Raw genomic sequence first — 6,806 nt, forward strand, 5'->3', positions numbered from 1 at the left:
TATCTCGTAACTATTGAATGAGAATGCTACAGCCTGAGTAAAAACTTTAAGGCCAGTAAAAATTTTTGAGAAAATGGAAACATATAAACTGAGGAATTAAAATACCATTTGATTGATAATTATTGAGCTTAAATAAAAGTAAAAAAAGTAGAAAAATTAATTTGCAAATATTTTATTATTAGAAAATATTACAGAACACACAGATGAATATTTGGGCCTGAGTAAAAACTTTAAGGCCAACATAGAAAATAACATATAAGAAAAAAATTACAAATTCTTAGAAGGTTGTGTAGGAGCCATTTCTTCGAATTACTTCAAATATTCTTGTTTTCATGGATGAAACGAGCTTTTGACAAAGGGTGGGGTCGGTTTTATACCATTCATCTTCGATAGTAAATTTCAGCTCTGTTGTTGATGTAAAATGTCTCCCATTTGCATAAACTCTTCTTGATAAGTCACCCCAAAGGTTCTCGATTGGGTTGAGGTCAGGTTATCTAGCTGGCCGTTTCACAGTTTCAACATTGTTGACTTGGAACCAATTTTTTGTGCTGTTACTCGAATGGATCGATGCATTTGTCTTGCTGATATTTACAATTTTCTCCAGCAAGACATTCAGCATTTGGCAAAAGATGATTTGTTAGGACATTTTGGTATCCTTGTGAATTCATTCTACCTGAAACAAATGCAATTGAGCCCACACCATTGTAAGCAAAACAGCCCCAAGTCATGACAAACCCTCTACCTAATTGGCGCTTGGAGAATATTTCTTTTTCATTTCTTATATCATGCCAGTAGAAATACCAGCCATCTGGTCCATCCAAATTCCAATTTTTTTTTCGTCAGAAAAAATAATTTTTATCCATTGGTTGTCCCAGGTCATGACTTTCTGGCCAAAGTTCAAACGCTCTATTTTGTGTCTCTGCAGTAACTGAGGCTTCGTCAATTTTGCTGTATAAGTGAACCTTCCAGACCTTCTAATTGTGCTATAAATCGTTTTTTGACAAACTTTTAAATCTGTCGTCGGAATCAGTTTCCTGGTTGAGTACTTTCCCGTAGATGCAAGTTGGCAAACTATTCTTTCATCACGCGAGGACAAAGCTTTAGGTCTTCGCCCAGTATTCTTTTTACCATAATTGCCTTTCAATTAAAAAAAAATTGTTGACTACAGTCTTTGACCTTCCTATCTTTATCGCAATAGCACGACTACTCATTCTTGTTGAAGACAAAGCTTCGATCTGTCCTCTTTCACGATCAGTTAACTTCTGACCCTTCGCCATCTTCACAAAGATCACCAATACTTCGAAGAAACGTATGACAAATATGAAAATTGCCGCGTTGTCACAAGCTAGTAGTTGCAATGGTAATTACACGATTATATTATATTTATTTCTTAAAAAATGACTGGTGGCCTTAAAGTTTTTACTCAGGCAGAAATACTAACTTTTTACATAACCACATGTTTCTCATAATTATGTATTTACAAGTTATGTTTATGGCATTTATTTCTTATCAATGAACTTTAATAATTAATATTATTTGAATCCCTTTTATTTCATTTTACATTTTCTCAAAATTTTTTACTGTCCTTAAAGTTTTTACTCAGGTTGTATGATCGGTGTAAATTTGAAAGGAGATTTATTAGTGAGCATCTAACATCCAAGAAATAGCTACTTGCCAAATATGGAGGCCCTCCCCCCTGATCCAGCAATTTGCACGATAGAGGATTTTGATTGAATTTTTGAATCAAGCCTGTCACGACCCATATTTTGACTTTTTTTCCTTCAAGTTACTCAAATTTGCCTATCCTATTTCGGTATAGAACTGAGATTTGAACTTGAGATTTTCCTTAAATCTCAAATATATTTACATATTTAACCAGAAATAAACTTTCCTTTGGTAAGTTTACTTCTTAATAAATGTAAAACTCTCTTCTCTCCTCAGAGATGGACAGCTTTGAAGAGCCGATTGATGTAAAAAGAAACATTTGACAGCGCTTATGAGTATATCAAATGCCGCTTGATATCTGTTCCTATTTTTCAATTTCTGGCATAGCGGTTTGTCTCAAATAGATCATTCAAAGCAAATATCTTTCCGAAAAGGAAATGAAATGATTTTGAATGGAGAACTGATCCATTATTACCAATGACTACTGCAGCGAAAAGTGAAAACTCATCTAATCGCACAAATAAAGAATTTGTAAGAAATTGTTTATTTAAATATTTTAATGAAATTAAATTATTTAAATACAAATTCATAAATATTAAAAAAGAACATTTATAATATGAAAGGAAAAAACGAAACCGATTCATATTTATGAATGACTTCTTTCATTTAAGAAGTGCAGTTGAACTGGTGCTTCTATATCTGCAGTGACTCAAAATCTGTCTATCTGAAGCAGTTTTTGTATGCATATATCTACTTAGCTGGGGAAAAAATGAAGACATTTCTAGAATAACATAATTTCTGTGATGTTTGAAAAAATAATAAACCTTTATCATTTTGTAGCGTTTTTCAGTTCTTGCAATGGATTCACCTAACTCTTATACCGGCCCTGGGTATATAGTAATAACTTTAAAATCATGGTTTCTATTAGATTTAATGAGTCAAAGAAAGGAGGTAAAATACAAACTCAATTCTTGTCATTATGCTACGTTAAGCCTAAAACATGCAATATTTTATATATAAACAAGAAGTTCGTAGGAAATTATAACCTGCCATTCCTTTTGTGTTGTTACGCCTCGAGAAAGGCCTAAATAGCATGTTTTATTATCTTTATCAATTGAATTCGAGGACAATTCAAACGATTAGTAATTCTAAATTTATAGAATTGTGTAACGTTTTCGATATTTTAGTGAAGTCATGTTTTAACATAATAAAGAATATATCATAAATTGAATCGAACATAAATTGAGACTTAAATGGTTACTTAGTTCGAAAAGATTCATTGCATAAGGCGTATAAAGATGAAGTTTTGCTCTTCTACAAAAAAATAGAAGAAATTTAAAAGGCTCTTTTAAAAGAATCAGACATCGATATCGAAGATATCACGTGACTTCTGTTTTAAGGTTTCAGTGAACTCTAAAATTATCTTTTTCCTTTTCACCGAACAGTATAGATTTTTTGAGATGAAGCAAAGAGCAGACTTCAAAGAGAGACAGACGGACGGAACAAATTCTCTTGGGGTTGATAAGTTTAGGATCAAGCACAGAAGTATTTACAGCCCCGCTATCCCCTTTCTCCATCTGTGTACGTGATACCCAAAAGCCAAAAAATAAGTGACCGTCTCTATTAGTCTCTGAGGTCCAGGCTTCAGAAGATAGGACATCGCAGGCAGTTTATTTATCTTTTATAGGCCTACAGCCACTGTTTTCTGAAAGCCAAGTTTTCTTCCTAAGTGGGGGGGGGGGGGGTGAAGGGAAGGAAATCATTTCTTTCCAGGGTGTATTTCGTTCGTAGGGTTGATTCTAAAAAGTGCCGAAACTTGATTTTTTTTGCCTATTGATTTGTCCAAAAAAGCTCAAGCATTAAGTAAAGCAGCTGTTCAAATCAAAGCAGCTGCATTATTTAATGTTTATTCAAGAGAATGGATAAGTATGCTTGGGATATTGCGAATGACATGTAGTTTACTTCCGTGATTAAAAAAGTGGGATTTATTTGAGGTTTGCGCCCCTTTCTTTTTAAATATAAATTCTTAAACACGTAATGTAGAAGTACTGATACTCGAACTAAGAATGCGAAGAAATTTTTTTAAGCTGCTCACAAATGACTCCTATCTCTAATGTGTAACATGCATAGTAGCATGTTAAACATTAGAGATAGTATATATACTAGAGATATAGATACCAGATCTCTAGATATAGATACTAGGCTATATATCACTACGAAAATTATTATAACGTTTTCGTTTTTATTCTTCTGTCTTATATTCATTTGGTTACATTTTATCAGCTGTATAATTCTGCTCATAACAGTTTTCTTTCCCAGAATATGCAGAACTAATACAGTGAGCAACTATAACCTGAAATGTGCGAATTCGTGATCTCTATGTAGAGCGATCTGCTTTGTAAAGTGTATGAGCGAATTTGTTTTCACGCACGTCACATGAAACATTGAGTAATTTACTGACAGCATCAATTCGCCATCATTATCAAGGTTAAATTTTAATTAGGTTAGATTAAAGGTTAAATTAAAGGTTAAATTAAAATTTTGCTTTTGGGCGTTTAATGTTGTGATTTTCTATCGCAAGAAATCTTGAATCACAGCTCATGTCACAGACTGATGCAGATGCGAACATTTTTATATTGCTGGCTTTCTTTTGTAACATTTGATGTTATAAAAATTTAATCAAAAAATTTTCGTGATAAAGTTCCTTGTGTAATTTTTTTTCTTTATAGTCAGAAAAGGGAGTCTTCAAGTATTTTTGATAGTCATTGAGTCCAAATGTATTTTATCTCCCCAAAATGTGCTGCAATGTAGAAAAAATATTGAAGATACCGTCTTTAAACACAGATCATAACAAATTAAATTATTAACTCTATTTTCATAATGAAATATAGTTTGAACCAAATATAGTTTATACCAGATAAATATATTTTTAAAAAATTATTTTATGGACAACATTTGGAAAAAGTCATCAATAGAATTTATATTTTACTAACTAGCAAATAATTGTATTGTGATTACATACGATTTAATTAAAATCTAGGACAAATAAATTTCAATTTAAAGTTTGTTTTTCCCATTTGCTGTCTTTTTATTATATGAAGGTAATTGGAAAATAGTCTCCTTTTTTGTGATAAATGGAAGAATATGAGTTAATGTAATTTTTACTTAGAGATAAAAAAAATGTTTTGCGCATTATTAGTGCAACAGTGAGTTACTTTTTTGCACAATTGCCATAAAAACAAACATTTGTCATAATTTTTTATATTATTTGAAATTATTTCTGAAAAAATATTTTTATATTATTTGAAATTATTTCTCTAAATATATACATATTTATATTATTTGAAATTATTTATCTAAATATATATATTTATATTATTTGAAATTATTTATCTATATATATATATATATATATTTATATTATTTGAAATTATTTCTGTCACTGTGGAATGAAGTTATTCTGGAACAAAACATTGTTATCGACAAGCGTTTGGATGAAAACCACTGCTTCGTGTACCCGAGCAGTTAATAACCAAACCTAGGCTATATATCACTACGAAAATTATTATGAAACAATCCTTAAATATAATATTGCGTGCTGTGTTCTTAAAAGGTTTTCGGAGTAGCAGTGATAATGAAACTAATGCAGAAATACTGAGTTTCATTCGATTGATATCAAAATAGTTGCAACGAGAGAAAACATTCACTGAGCCCTTTGGTTGCATAAATTCTAATAAGCCATTACTGTTCAATGTGAGTTGAGGGGTTATATAAAGGACAACACCGATTGAAAATACTGGTATATTCTCAAACGTGACAGCCGGAGAATAATACCTGGAAAGAATTGGAAGGCTACTTCGCCGTTTTTCGAGATCTCGAGGGTACTTCTTCTTCTTGCGTACAGACGACCATCCCGCCACCACTGAACGACGTAGCAGTATCGACAGGATTTGTTGTGGCCGACTGCTATCTTGAGCATTGCCCATCCTTGCATTGACCGATTTGTCAAACTGACATTCTCCTCGAGTCTCGAGGGTACTAGCTTGAAATTGACTGCTTTAGTAAAAATATTAGTTAGTGTTTTTTAGTAAAAACTTTATAAACGTCTTTACAATAAATCCAGGCAATAATAGGCTAAATTTTAGTAGGCTAATTTTTTTTACAATATTTTTTTTAATCAAGACAAGATTTTGCGACCATTTGACGCATTTAATAAGTAATTTTAGCATTACCACATACAAATCAACATTAATATTTAATAATTACATTTATAGCATATTGCAATAATTGCATTAATGTAATTAATAACATCACATTCATGCAATTAATTCATATTATACATATTACAGCGCATTTGTAATAAAGCAGTTACTAAAAAATAAAATATAAAGTGAAAAAAAGTTAGGAAACCTTATTGAAATTAGAAAAATTTCCTACCAGAATAAAATCGGCACCCCATAGGATTTATTTAAAGAATGGTGTAAAAATGATTCAAGAACAGTAAGCTGTTGAACGAAAACTTTATAAGCTCTTTAAAAATCATTTTGAATTTATAATTCATTTAAAATCTTAAAAGCCTTTTATTAGAGAGTATCTAACACTTAAGAAGCAAGTAAGTTTCGACTTTATTAACCCCAGTACCTTATTTTCTGTGTAGACTATTTTGCACGATATATATTCACGCAAGTCTGTGATTTGCAGATAGTGTGTAAAACTATAAGCATTATGTTAAAAGGTTTCACTCTCAAAAGTCGCATTGCTGCATGTTTCTGATCGCTAGTGAGATTTTCAATTTTGGCGTACATTTTCAATCGATTCAGTGGACTAATGAATTTCCTCTCTGATATTCCGCTTATTAGAGATTAATGAGTTCTCGTATACAGTACTACATGAATGGCTTTGCTTATTTTCCCTGCTTATTTTTTGTAAAGTGAACAAAGCTTCGTTTCTGAAATTCCCCAGTCTATTTAAAATTTGGTAGTTTGAATTTCCTAAATCTAAGAAACCAAGTATACATCTATAAGCAAAAAATGTATCAACAATATGTATACATCCACAAGAATATAAGAAATGAAACATTAAACAATGACATAAATAAATAGATATTTTTACATATCGTGTTAATGGAAGTGATCTGCAGA

Source organism: Argiope bruennichi, chromosome 7 (genome assembly GCF_947563725.1).
Source record: "Argiope bruennichi chromosome 7, qqArgBrue1.1, whole genome shotgun sequence".
NCBI lineage: Eukaryota > Metazoa > Arthropoda > Arachnida > Araneae > Araneidae > Argiope > Argiope bruennichi.